Source organism: Anthonomus grandis, chromosome 15 (assembly GCF_022605725.1).
Source record: "Anthonomus grandis grandis chromosome 15, icAntGran1.3, whole genome shotgun sequence".
In the NCBI taxonomy this organism is placed as follows: Eukaryota; Metazoa; Arthropoda; class Insecta; order Coleoptera; family Curculionidae; genus Anthonomus; species Anthonomus grandis.
The window spans coordinates 6,264,773-6,279,550 of NC_065560.1; the positions used below are offsets into that span (position 1 = coordinate 6,264,773).

The window sequence follows — 14,778 nt, forward strand, 5'->3', positions numbered from 1 at the left end:
CTATCAGCGGCTTATTCCCATCACCTACATTACGTAAACACCGGGTTATAACGGAATTCGACCAGAACAAGAGGAATTATAGCTCTTTGAAAATTCGGAAAAAAGTCAATTTTCGACCCCGTTTTTGAGCCCAAAAATGGGCCACAAAAATGCCAGATCTCAGCCAATATGGGAGCTACGACCTTGCGGATGGCCTCGTTGGATTCAGAAGGACGAAACTAAGACAAAACCGTTGGAATTTTCCCAATAGCTCCCATAGAAGCCGAGATATAGGCCTTCAAAGTTTGGGTTTCTTCATTTTTCGGGTATACCCCCCCGTATCGAATTTTTCACCAAAAATTGATTTTTTTCGAATTTGAATTAACTATACCAGCGGCTTGTTCTCATCACCTACAACACGAAAACACTGGGTTATAATGAATTTCGATAAAAACTAAGGGAATTATAGCACTTTAAAAATGCGAAAAATCGATTTTCTTTAAACCCAAAAATAGCTATAGAAACCCCTATCAGCGGCTTATTCCCATCACCTACATTACGAAAACACCGGATTATAACAGAATTCGACCAGAACAGGTGGAATTATATCACTTTGAAAATTTGGAAAAAAGTCAATTTTCGACCCCGTTTTTGAGCCCAAAAATGGGCCACAAAAATGCCAGATCTCAGCTAATATGGGAGCTACGACCTTGCGGATGGTCTCGTTGGATTCAGGACGACGAAACTAAGTCAAAACCGTTGGAATTTTCCCGATAGGGCCCATAGAAGCCGAGATATAGACCTCCAAAGTTTGAGATTTTTCATTTTCAGGGTATACGCCCCCGTATCGAATTTTTCACCAAAAATTTATTTTTTTTAAATTTGAACTAACTATACCAGCGGCTTGTTCCCATCAGCTACAACACGAAAACACCGGGTTATAATGAGTTTCGAGAAAAACTAAGGGAATTATAGCACTTTAAAAATGCGAAAAATCGATTTTCTTTAAACCCAAAAATAGCTATAGAAACCTCTATCAGCAGCTTATTCCCATCACCTACATTACGAAAACACCGGGTTATAACGAAATTCGACCAGAACAAGTAGAATTATGGCTCTTTGAAAATTCGGAAAAAAGTCAATTTTCGACCCCGTTTTTGAGCCCAAAAATAAGCCACAAAAATGCCAGATCTCAGCTAATATGGGAGCTACGACCTTGCGGATGGCCTCGTTGGATTCAGAAGGATGATACTAAGACAAAACCGTTGGAATTTTCCCGATAGCTCCCATAGAAGCCGAGATATAGGCCTTCAAAGTTTGGGTTTCTTCATTTTTCGGGTATACCCCCCCGTATCGAATTTTTCACCAAAAATTGATTTTTTTCGAATTTGAATTAACTATACCAGCGGCTTGTTCTCATCACCTACAACACGAAAACACTGGGTTATAATGAATTTCGATAAAAACTAAGGGAATTATAGCACTTTAAAAATGCGAAAAATCGATTTTCTTTAAACCCAAAAATCGCTATAGAAACCCCTATCAGCGGCTTATTCCCATCACCTAAATTACGAAAACACCGGGTTATAACGAAATTCGACTAGAACAAGTAGAACTATGGCTCTTTGAAAATTCGGAAAAAAGTCAATTTTCGACCCCGTTTTTGAGCCCAAAAATGGGCCACAAAAATGCAAGATCTCAGCTAATATGGGAGCTACGACCTTGCGGATGGCCTCGTTGGATTCAGAAGGACGAAACTAAGACAAAACCGTTGGAATGTTCCCGATAGCTCCCATAGAAGCCGAGATATAGGCCTTCAAAGTTTGGGTTTCTTCATTTTTCGGGTATACCCCCCCGTATCGAATTTTTCACCAAAAATTGATTTTTTTCGAATTTGAATTAACTATACCAGCGGCTTGTTCCCATCTCCTACAACACGAAAACACTGGGTTATAATGAATTTCGATAAAAACTAAGGGAATTATAGCACTTTGAAAATGCGAAAAATCGATTTTCTTCAAACCCAAAAATAGCTATAGAAACCCCTATCAGCGGCTTATTCCCATCACCTACATTACGAAAACACCGGGTTATAACGAAATTCGACCAGAACAAGTAGAACTATGGCTCTTTGAAAATTCGGAAAAAAGTCAATTTTCGACCCTGTTTTTGAGCCCAAAAATGGGCCACAAAAATGCGAGATCTCAGCTAATATGGGAGCTACGACCTTGCGGATGGTCTCGTTGGATTCAGGACGACGAAACTAAGTCAAAACAGTTGGAATTTTCCCGATAGGGCCCATAGAAGCCGAGATATGGACCTCCAAAGTTTGAGATTTTTCATTTTCAGGGTATACCCCCCCGTATCGAATTTTTCACCAAAAATTGATTTTTTTTAAATTTGAACTAACTATACCAGCGGCTTGTTCCCATCACCTACAACACGAAAACACCGGGTTATAATGAGTTTCGAGAAAAACTAAGGGAATTATAGCACTTTGAAAATGCGAAAAATCGATTTTCTTTAAACCCGAAAATAGCTATAGAAACCTCTATCAGCGGCTTATTCCCATCACCCACATTACGAAAACACCGGATTATAACAGAATTTGACCAGAACAGGTGGAATTATAGCACTTTGAAAATTCGGAAAAAAGTCAATTTTCGACCCCGTTTTTGAGCCCAAAAATGGGCAACAAAAATGCAAGATCTCAGCTAATATGGGAGCTACGACCTTGCGGATGGCCTCGTTAGATTCAGAAGGACAAAACTAAGACAAAACCGTTGGAATTTTCCCGATAGCTCCCACAGAAGCCGAGATATAGGCCTTCAAAGTTTCGGTTTCTTCATTTTTCGGGTATACCCCCCCGTATCGAATTTTTCACCAAAAATTGATTTTTTTCGAATTTGAATTAACTATACCAGCGGCTTGTTCCCATCACCTACAACACGAAAACACCGGGTTATAATGAGTTTCGAGAAAAACTAAGGGAATTATAGCACTTTGAAAATGCGAAAAATCGATTTTCTTTAAACCCGAAAATAGCTATAGAAACCACTATCAGCGGCTTATTCCCATCACCCACATTACGAAAACACCGGATTATAACAGAATTCGACCAGAACAGGTGGAATTATAGCACTTTGAAAATTCGGAAAAAAGTCAATTTTCGACCCCGTTTTTGAGCCCAAAAATGGGTCACAAAAATGCGAGATCTCAGCTAATATGGGAGCTACGACCTTGCGGATGGTCTCGTTGGATTCAGGACGACGAAACTAAGTCAAAACCGTTGGAATTTTCCCGATAGGGCCCATAGAAGCCAAGATATGGACCTCCAAAGTTTGAGATTTTTCATTTTCAGGGTATACCCCCCCGTATCGAATTTTTCACCAAAAATTGATTTTTTTTTAATTTGAACTAACTATACCAGCGGCTTGTTCCCATCACCTACAACACGAAAACACCGGGTTATAATGAGTTTCGAGAAAAACTAAGGGAATTATAGCACTTTGAAAATGCGAAAAATCGATTTTCTTTAAACCCGAAAATAGCTATAGAAACCTCTATCAGCGGCTTATTTCCATCACCCACATTACGAAAACACCGGATTATAACAGAATTTGACCAGAACAGGTGGAATTATAGCACTTTGAAAATTCGGAAAAAAGTCAATTTTCGACCCCGTTTTTGAGCCCAAAAATGGGCCACAAAAATGCCAGATCTCAGCTAATATGGGAGCTACGACCTTGCGGATGCCCTCGTTGGATTCACAAGGACGAAACTAAGACAAAATCGTTGGAATTTTCCCGATAGGGCCCATAGAAGCCGAGATATGGACCTCCAAAGTTTGAGATTTTTCATTTTCAGGGTATACCCCCCCGTATCGAATTTTTCACCAAAAATTGATTTTTTTCGAATTTGAATTAACTATACCAGCGGCTTGTTCCCATCACCTACAACACGAAAACACTGGGTTATAATGAATTTCGATAAAAACTAAGGGAATTATAGCACTTTGAAAATGCGAAAAATCGATTTTCTTTAAACCCAAAAATAGCTATAGAAACCCCTATCAGCGGCTTATTCCCATCACCTACATTACGAAAACACCGGGTTATAACGAAATTCGACCAGAACAAGTAGAATTATGGCTCTTTGAAAATTCGGAAAAAAGTCAATTTTCGACCCCGTTTTTGAGCCCAAAAATGGGCCACAAAAATGCCAGATCTCAGCTAATATGGGAGCTACGACCTTGCGGATGGTCTCGTTGGATTCAGGACCACGAAACTAAGTCAAAACCGTTGGAATTTTCCCGATAGGGCCCATAGAAGCCGAGATATGGACCTCCAAAGTTTGAGATTTTTCATTTTCAGGGTATACCCCCCCGTATCGAATTTTTCACCAAAAATTGATTTTTTTTAAATTTGAACTAACTATACCAGCGGCTTGTTCCCATCACCTACAACACGAAAACACCGGGTTATAATGAGTTTCGAGAAAAACTAAGGGAATTATAGCACTTTGAAAATGCGAAAAATCGATTTTCTTTAAACCCGAAAATAGCTATAGAAACCTCTATCAGCGGCTTATTCCCATCACCCACATTACGAAAACACCGGATTATAACAGAATTTGACCAGAACAGGTGGAATTATAGCACTTTGAAAATTCGGAAAAAAGTCAATTTTCGACCCCGTTTTTGAGCCCAAAAATGGGCCACAAAAATGCCAGATCTCAGCTAATATGGGAGCTACGACCTTGCGGATGGTCTCGTTGGATTCAGGAGGACGAAACTAAGTCAAAACCGTTGGAATTTTCCCGATAGGGCCCATAGAAGCCGAGATATGGACCTCCAAAGTTTGAGATTTTTCATTTTCAGGGTATACCCCCCCGTATCGAATTTTTCACCAAAAATTGATTTTTTTTAAATTTGAACTAACTATACCAGAGGCTTGTTCCCATCACCTACAACACGAAAACACCGGGTTATAATGAGTTTTGAGAAAAACTAAGGGAATTATAGCACTTTGAAGATGCGAAAAATCGATTTTCTTTATACCCGAAAATAGCTATAGAAACCTCTATCAGCGGCTTATTCCCATCACCCACATTACGAAAACACCGGATTATAACAGAATTCGACCAGAACAGGTGGAATTATAGCAGCACTTTGAAAATTCGGAAAAAAGTCAATTTTCGACCCCGTTTTTGAGCCCAAAAATGGGCCACAAAAATGCCAGATCTCAGCTAATATGGGAGCTACGACCTTGCGGATGGTCTCGTTGGATTCAGGACGACGAAACTAAGTCAAAACCGTTGGAATTTTCCCGATAGGGCCCATAGAAGCCGAGATATGGACCTCCAAAGTTTGAGATTTTTCATTTTCAGGGTATACCCCCCCGTATCGAATTTTTCACCAAAAATTGATTTTTTTTAAATTTGAACTAACTATACCAGCGGCTTGTTCCCATCACCTACAACACGAAAACACCGGGTTATAATGAGTTTCGAGAAAAACTAAGGGAATTATAGCACTTTGAAGATGCGAAAAATCGATTTTCTTTATACCCGAAAATAGCTATAGAAACCTCTATCAGCGGCTTATTCCCATCACCCACATTACGAAAACACCGGATTATAACAGAATTCGACCAGAACAGGTGGAATTATAGCACTTTGAAAATTCGGAAAAAAGTCAATTTTCGACCCCGTTTTTGAGCCCAAAAATGGGCCACAAAAATGCCAGATCTCAAACACATCTCGTGAGAGTACCTTGCGGATGGTCTCGTTGGATTCAGGACGACGAAACTAAGTCAAAACCGTTGGAATTTTCCCGATAGGGCCCATAGAAGCCGAGATATGGACCTCCAAAGTTTGAGATTTTTCATTTTCAGGGTATACCCCCCCGTATCGAATTTTTCACCAAAAATTGATTTTTTTCGAATTTGAATTAACTATACCAGCGGCTTGTTCCCATCACCTACAACACGAAAACACCGGGTTATAATGAGTTTCGAGAAAAACTAAGGGAATTATAGCACTTTGAAAATGCGAAAAATCGATTTTCTTTAAACCCGAAAATAGCTATAGAAACCTCTATCAGCGGCTTATTCCCATCACCCACATTACGAAAACACCGGATTATAACAGAATTTGACCAGAACAGGTGGAATTATAGCACTTTGAAAATTCGGAAAAAAGTCAATTTTCGACCCCGTTTTTGAGCCCAAAAATGGGCCACAAAAATGCCAGATCTCAGCTAATATGGGAGCTACGACCTTGCGGATGCCCTCGTTGGATTCACAAGGACGAAACTAAGACAAAACCGTTGGAATTTTCCCGATAGCTCCCATAGAAGCCGAGATATGGACCTCCAAAGTTTGAGATTTTTCATTTTCAGGGTATACCCCCCCGTATCGAATTTTTCACCAAAAATTGATTTTTTTAAAATTTGAACTAACTATACCAGAGGCTTGTTCCCATCACCTACAACACGAAAACACCGGGTTATAATGAGTTTTGAGAAAAACTAAGGGAATTATAGCACTTTGAAGATGCGAAAAATCGATTTTCTTTATACCCGAAAATAGCTATAGAAACCTCTATCAGCGGCTTATTCCCATCACCCACATTACGAAAACACCGGATTATAACAGAATTCGACCAGAACAGGTGGAATTATAGCACTTTGAAAATTCGGAAAAAAGTCAATTTTCGACCCCGTTTTTGAGCCCAAAAATGGGCCACAAAAATGCCAGATCTCAGCTAATATGGGAGCTACGACCTTGCGGATGGTCTCGTTGGATTCAGGACGACGAAACTAAGTCAAAACCGTTGGAATTTTCCCGATAGGGCCCATAGAAGCCGAGATATGGACCTCCAAAGTTTGAGATTTTTCATTTTCAGGGTATACCCCCCCCGTATCGAATTTTTCACCAAAAATTGATTTTTTTTAAATTTGAACTAACTATACCAGAGGCTTGTTCCCATCACCTACAACACGAAAACACCGGGTTATAATGAGTTTTGAGAAAAACTAAGGGAATTATAGCACTTTGAATATGCGAAAAATCGATTTTCTTTATACCCGAAAATAGCTATAGAAACCTCTATCAGCGGCTTATTCCCATCACCCACATTACGAAAACACCGGATTATAACAGAATTCGACCAGAACAGGTGGAATTATAGCACTTTGAAAATTCGGAAAAAAGTCAATTTTCGACCCCGTTTTTGAGCCCAAAAATGGGCCACAAAAATGCCAGATCTCAGCTAATATGGGAGCTACGACCTTGCGGATGCCCTCGTTGGATTCACAAGGACGAAACTAAGACAAAACCGTTGGAATTTTCCCGATAGCTCCCATAGAAGCCGAGATATGGACCTCCAAAGTTTGAGATTTTTCATTTTCAGGGTATACCCCCCCGTATCGAATTTTTCACCAAAAATTGATTTTTTTCGAATTTGAATTAACTATACCAGCGGCTTGTTCCCATCACCTACAACACGAAAACACCGGGTTATAATGAGTTTCGAGAAAAACTAAGGGAATTATAGCACTTTGAATATGCGAAAAATCGATTTTCTTTATACCCGAAAATAGCTATAGAAACCTCTATCAGCGGCTTATTCCCATCACCCACATTACGAAAACACCGGATTATAACAGAATTCGACCAGAACAGGTGGAATTATAGCACTTTGAAAATTCGGAAAAAAGTCAATTTTCGACCCCGTTTTTGAGCCCAAAAATGGGCCACAAAAATGCCAGATCTCAGCTAATATGGGAGCTACGACCTTGCGGATGCCCTCGTTGGATTCACAAGGACGAAACTAAGACAAAACCGTTGGAATTTTCCCGATAGCTCCCATAGAAGCCGAGATATGGACCTCCAAAGTTTGAGATTTTTCATTTTCAGGGTATACCCCCCCGTATCGAATTTTTCACCAAAAATTGATTTTTTTAAAATTTGAACTAACTATACCAGAGGCTTGTTCCCATCACCTACAACACGAAAACACCGGGTTATAATGAGTTTTGAGAAAAACTAAGGGAATTATAGCACTTTGAATATGCGAAAAATCGATTTTCTTTATACCCGAAAATAGCTATAGAAACCTCTATCAGCGGCTTATTCCCATCACCCACATTACGAAAACACCGGATTATAACAGAATTCGACCAGAACAGGTGGAATTATAGCACTTTGAAAATTCGGAAAAAAGTCAATTTTCGACCCCGTTTTTGAGCCCAAAAATGGGCCACAAAAATGCCAGATCTCAGCTAATATGGGAGCTACGACCTTGCGGATGCCCTCGTTGGATTCACAAGGACGAAACTAAGACAAAACCGTTGGAATTTTCCCGATAGCTCCCATAGAAGCCGAGATATGGACCTCCAAAGTTTGAGATTTTTCATTTTCAGGGTATACCCCCCCGTATCGAATTTTTCACCAAAAATTGATTTTTTTTAAATTTGAACTAACTATACCAGCGGCTTGTTCCCATCACCTACAACACGAAAACACCGGGTTATAATGAGTTTCGAGAAAAACTAAGGGAATTATAGCACTTTGAAAATGCGAAAAATCGATTTTCTTTAAATCCGAAAATAGCTATAGAAACCTCTATCAGCGGCTTATTCCCATCACCCACATTACGAAAACACCGGATTATAACAGAATTTGACCAGAACAGGTGGAATTATAGCACTTTGAAAATTCGGAAAAAAGTCAATTTTCGACCCCGTTTTTGAGCCCAAAAATGGGCCACAAAAATGCCAGATCTCAGCTAATATGGGAGCTACGACCTTGCGGATGGTCTCGTTGGATTCAGGACGACGAAACTAAGTCAAAACCGTTGGAATTTTCCCGATAGGGCCCATAGAAGCCGAGATATGGACCTCCAAAGTTTGAGATTTTTCATTTTCAGGGTATACCCCCCCGTATCGAATTTTTCACCAAAAATTGATTTTTTTCGAATTTGAATTAACTATACCAGCGGCTTGTTCCCATCACCTACAACACGAAAACACTGGGTTATAATGAATTTCGATAAAAACTAAGGGAATTATAGGACTTTGAAAATGCGAAAAATCGATTTTCTTTAAACCCAAAAATAGCTATAGAAACCCCTATCAGCGGCTTATTCCCATCACCTACATTACGAAAACACCGGGTTATAACGAAATTCGACCAGAACAAGTAGAATTATGGCTTTTTGAAAATTCGGAAAAAAGTCAATTTTCGACCCCGTTTTTGAGCCCAAAAATGGGCCACAAAAATGCCAGATCCAGCTAATATGGGAGCTACGACCTTGCGGATGCCCTCGTTGGATTCACAAGGACGAAACTAAGACAAAACCGTTGGAATTTTCCCGATAGCTCCCATAGAAGCCGAGATATGGACCTCCAAAGTTTGAGATTTTTCATTTTCAGGGTATACCCCCCCGTATCGAATTTTTCACCAAAAATTGATTTTTTTAAAATTTGAACTAACTATACCAGAGGCTTGTTCCCATCACCTACAACACGAAAACACCGGGTTATAATGAGTTTTGAGAAAAACTAAGGGAATTATAGCACTTTGAAGATGCGAAAAATCGATTTTCTTTATACCCGAAAATAGCTATAGAAACCTCTATCAGCGGCTTATTCCCATCACCCACATTACGAAAACACCGGATTATAACATAATTTGACCAGAACAGGTGGAATTATAGCACTTTGAAAATTCGGAAAAAAGTCAATTTTCGACCCCGTTTTTGAGCCCAAAAATGGGCCACAAAAATGCCAGATCTCAGCTAATATGGGAACTACGACCTTGCGGATAGTCTCGTTGGATTCAGGACGACGAAACTAAGTCAAAACCGTTGGAATTTTCCCGATAGGGCCCATAGAAGCCGAGATATGGACCTCCAAAGTTTGAGATTTTTCATTTTCAGGGTATACCCCCCCGTATCGAATTTTTCACCAAAAATTGATTTTTTTCGAATTTGAATTAACTATACCAGCAGCTTGTTCCCATCACCTACAACACGAAAACACTGGGTTATAATGAATTTCGATAAAAACTAAGGGAATTATAGGACTTTGAAAATGCGAAAAATCGATTTTCTTTAAACCCAAAAATAGCTATAGAAACCCCTATCAGCGGCTTATTCCCATCACCTACATTACGAAAACACCGGGTTATAACGAAATTTGACCAGAACAAGTAGAATTATGGCTTTTTGAAAATTCGGAAAAAAGTCAATTTTCGACCCCGTTTTTGAGCCCAAAAATGGGCCACAAAAATGCCAGATCCAGCTAATATGGGAGCTACGACCTTGCGGATGCCCTCGTTGGATTCACAAGGACGAAACTAAGACAAAACCGTTGGAATTTTCCCGATAGCTCCCATAGAAGCCGAGATATGGACCTCCAAAGTTTGAGATTTTTCATTTTCAGGGTATACCCCCCCGTATCGAATTTTTCACCAAAAATTGATTTTTTTAAAATTTGAACTAACTATACCAGAGGCTTGTTCCCATCACCTACAACACGAAAACACCGGGTTATAATGAGTTTCGAGAAAAACTAAGGGAATTATAGCACTTTGAAAATGCGAAAAATCGATTTTCTTTAAATCCGAAAATAGCTATAGAAACCTCTATCAGCGGCTTATTCCCATCACCCACATTACGAAAACACCGGATTATAACAGAATTTGACCAGAACAGGTGGAATTATAGCACTTTGAAAATTCGGAAAAAAGTCAATTTTCGACCCCGTTTTTGAGCCCAAAAATGGGCCACAAAAATGCCAGATCTCAGCTAATATGGGAGCTACGACCTTGCGGATGGTCTCGTTGGATTCAGGACGACGAAACTAAGTCAAAACCGTTGGAATTTTCCCGATAGGGCCCATAGAAGCCGAGATATGGACCTCCAAAGTTTGAGATTTTTCATTTTCAGGGTATACCCCCCCGTATCGAATTTTTCACCAAAAATTGATTTTTTTCGAATTTGAATTAACTATACCAGCGGCTTGTTCCCATCACCTACAACACGAAAACACCGGGTTATAATGAGTTTCGAGAAAAACTAAGGGAATTATAGCACTTTGAAAATGCGAAAAATCGATTTTCTTTAAACCCGAAAATAGCTATAGAAACCTCTATCAGCGGCTTATTCCCATCACCCACATTACGAAAACACCGGATTATAACAGAATTCGACCAGAACAGGTGGAATTATAGCACTTTGAAAATTCGGAAAAAAGTCAATTTTCGACCCCGTTTTTGAGCCCAAAAATGGGCCACAAAAATGCCAGATCTCAGCTAATATGGGAGCTACGACCTTGCGGATGGTCTCGTTGGATTCAGGACGACGAAACTAAGTCAAAACCGTTGGAATTTTCCCGATAGGGCCCATAGAAGCCGAGATATGGACCTCCAAAGTTTGAGATTTTTCATTTTCAGGGTATACCCCCCCGTATCGAATTTTTCACCAAAAATTGATTTTTTTCGAATTTGAATTAACTATACCAGCGGCTTGTTCCCATCACCTACAACACGAAAACACCGGGTTATAATGAGTTTCGAGAAAAACTAAGGGAATTATAGCACTTTGAAGATGCGAAAAATCGATTTTCTTTATACCCGAAAATAGCTATAGAAACCTCTATCAGCGGCTTATTCCCATCACCCACATTACGAAAACACCGGATTATAACAGAATTCGACCAGAACAGGTGGAATTATAGCACTTTGAAAATTCGGAAAAAAGTCAATTTTCGACCCCGTTTTTGAGCCCAAAAATGGGCCACAAAAATGCCAGATCTCAGCTAATATGGGAGCTACGACCTTGCGGATGCCCTCGTTGGATTCACAAGGACGAAACTAAGACAAAACCGTTGGAATTTTCCCGATAGCTCCCATAGAAGCCGAGATATGGACCTCCAAAGTTTGAGATTTTTCATTTTCAGGGTATACCCCCCCGTATCGAATTTTTCACCAAAAATTGATTTTTTTCGAATTTGAATTAACTATACCAGCGGCTTGTTCCCATCACCTACAACACGAAAACACCGGGTTATAATGAGTTTCGAGAAAAACTAAGGGAATTATAGCACTTTGAAAATGCGAAAAATCGATTTTCTTTAAACCCGAAAATAGCTATAGAAACCTCTATCAGCGGCTTATTCCCATCACCCACATTACGAAAACACCGGATTATAACAGAATTCGACCAGAACAGGTGGAATTATAGCACTTTGAAAATTCGGAAAAAAGTCAATTTTCGACCCCGTTTTTGAGCCCAAAAATGGGCCACAAAAATGCCAGATCTTAGCTAATATGGGAGCTACGACCTTGCGGATGGTCTCGTTGGATTCAGGACGACGAAACTAAGTCAAAACCGTTGGAATTTTCCCGATAGGGCCCATAGAAGCCGAGATATGGACCTCCAAAGTTTGAGATTTTTCATTTTCAGGGTATACCCCCCCGTATCGAATTTTTCACCAAAAATTGATTTTTTTTAAATTTGAACTAACTATACCAGCGGCTTGTTCCCATCACCTACAACACGAAAACACCGGGTTATAATGAGTTTCGAGAAAAACTAAGGGAATTATAGCACTTTGAAAATGCGAAAAATCGATTTTCTTTATACCCGAAAATAGCTATAGAAACCTCTATCAGCGGCTTATTCCCATCACCCACATTACGAAAACACCGGATTATAACAGAATTCGACCAGAACAGGTGGAATTATAGCACTTTGAAAATTCGGAAAAAAGTCAATTTTCGACCCCGTTTTTGAGCCCAAAAATGGGCCACAAAAATGCCAGATCTCAGCTAATATGGGAGCTACGACCTTGCGGATGGTCTCGTTGGATTCAGGACGACGAAACTAAGTCAAAACCGTTGGAATTTTCCCGATAGGGCCCATAGAAGCCGAGATATGGACCTCCAAAGTTTGAGATTTTTCATTTTCAGGGTATACCCCCCCGTATCGAATTTTTCACCAAAAATTGATTTTTTTAAAATTTGAACTAACTATACCAGAGGCTTGTTCCCATCACCTACAACACGAAAACACCGGGTTATAATGAGTTTCGAGAAAAACTAAGGGAATTATAGCACTTTGAAAATGCGAAAAATCGATTTTCTTTAAATCCGAAAATAGCTATAGAAACCTCTATCAGCGGCTTATTCCCATCACCCACATTACGAAAACACCGGATTATAACAGAATTTGACCAGAACAGGTGGAATTATAGCACTTTGAAAATTCGGAAAAAAGTCAATTTTCGACCCCGTTTTTGAGCCCAAAAATGGGCCACAAAAATGCCAGATCTCAGCTAATATGGGAGCTACGACCTTGCGGATGGTCTCGTTGGATTCAGGACGACGAAACTAAGTCAAAACCGTTGGAATTTTCCCGATAGGGCCCATAGAAGCCGAGATATGGACCTCCAAAGTTTGAGATTTTTCATTTTCAGGGTATACCCCCCCGTATCGAATTTTTCACCAAAAATTGATTTTTTTCGAATTTGAATTAACTATACCAGCGGCTTGTTCCCATCACCTACAACACGAAAACACCGGGTTATAATGAGTTTCGAGAAAAACTAAGGGAATTATAGCACTTTGAAAATGCGAAAAATCGATTTTCTTTAAATCCGAAAATAGCTATAGAAACCTCTATCAGCGGCTTATTCCCATCACCCACATTACGAAAACACCGGATTATAACAGAATTTGACCAGAACAGGTGGAATTATAGCACTTTGAAAATTCGGAAAAAAGTCAATTTTCGACCCCGTTTTTGAGCCCAAAAATGGGCCACAAAAATGCCAGATCTCAGCTAATATGGGAGCTACGACCTTGCGGATGCCCTCGTTGGATTCACAAGGACGAAACTAAGACAAAACCGTTGGAATTTTCCCGATAGCTCCCATAGAAGCCGAGATATGGACCTCCAAAGTTTGAGATTTTTCATTTTCAGGGTATACCCCCCGTATCGAATTTTTCACCAAAAATTGATTTTTTTAAAATTTGAACTAACTATACCAGAGGCTTGTTCCCATCACCTACAACACGAAAACACCGGGTTATAATGAGTTTTGAGAAAAACTAAGGGAATTATAGCACTTTGAATATGCGAAAAATCGATTTTCTTTATACCCGAAAATAGCTATAGAAACCTCTATCAGCGGCTTATTCCCATCACCCACATTACGAAAACACCGGATTATAACAGAATTCGACCAGAACAGGTGGAATTATAGCACTTTGAAAATTCGGAAAAAAGTCAATTTTCGACCCCGTTTTTGAGCCCAAAAATGGGCCACAAAAATGCCAGATCTCAGCTAATATGGGAGCTACGACCTTGCGGATGGTCTCGTTGGATTCAGGACGACGAAACTAAGTCAAAACCGTTGGAATTTTCCCGATAGGGCCCATAGAAGCCGAGATATGGACCTCCAAAGTTTGAGATTTTTCATTTTCAGGGTATACCCCCCCGTATCGAATTTTTCACCAAAAATTGATTTTTTTTAAATTTGAACTAACTATACCAGCGGCTTGTTCCCATCACCTACAACACGAAAACACCGGGTTATAATGAGTTTCGAGAAAAACTAAGGGAATTATAGCACTTTGAAAATGCGAAAAATCGATTTTCTTTAAATCCGAAAATAGCTATAGAAACCTCTATCAGCGGCTTATTCCCATCACCCACATTACGAAAACACCGGATTATAACAGAATTTGACCAGAACAGGTGGAATTATAGCACTTTGAAAATTCGGAAAAA

At 39.6% G+C, this 14,778-nt stretch overlaps 1 protein-coding gene and 1 long non-coding RNA gene across 32 annotated transcripts in view; one reads left to right on the plus strand and one right to left on the minus strand.

Moving 5' to 3' along the window:
* The window catches only part of LOC126744854 (ATP-sensitive inward rectifier potassium channel 12-like), a 98,326-nt gene that overhangs the window by 31,475 nt on the left and 52,073 nt on the right, over positions 1-14,778 (plus strand). The window lies entirely within an intron of this gene.
* Positions 625-14,778, minus strand: part of LOC126744856 (uncharacterized) — a 31,483-nt gene continuing 17,329 nt past the window's right edge. For 15 of the 29 annotated variants that reach the window (XR_007663355.1, XR_007663338.1, XR_007663345.1 and 12 more), the window contains 2 exons: positions 12,031-12,927; positions 5,150-5,453 (listed from right to left, as the gene is read on the minus strand). This is a non-coding gene — a long non-coding RNA (uncharacterized LOC126744856). Of the gene's footprint in view, positions 689-3,618; positions 3,725-3,772; positions 3,818-4,179; positions 4,231-4,646; positions 4,737-4,814; positions 4,830-4,950; positions 5,059-5,149; positions 5,454-5,751; positions 5,845-6,711; positions 6,857-8,375; positions 8,491-9,083; positions 9,616-12,030; positions 12,928-14,778 lie in introns of those variants that run through there. The other 14 variants (XR_007663357.1, XR_007663331.1, XR_007663348.1 and 11 more) reach the window with 13 other exon arrangements.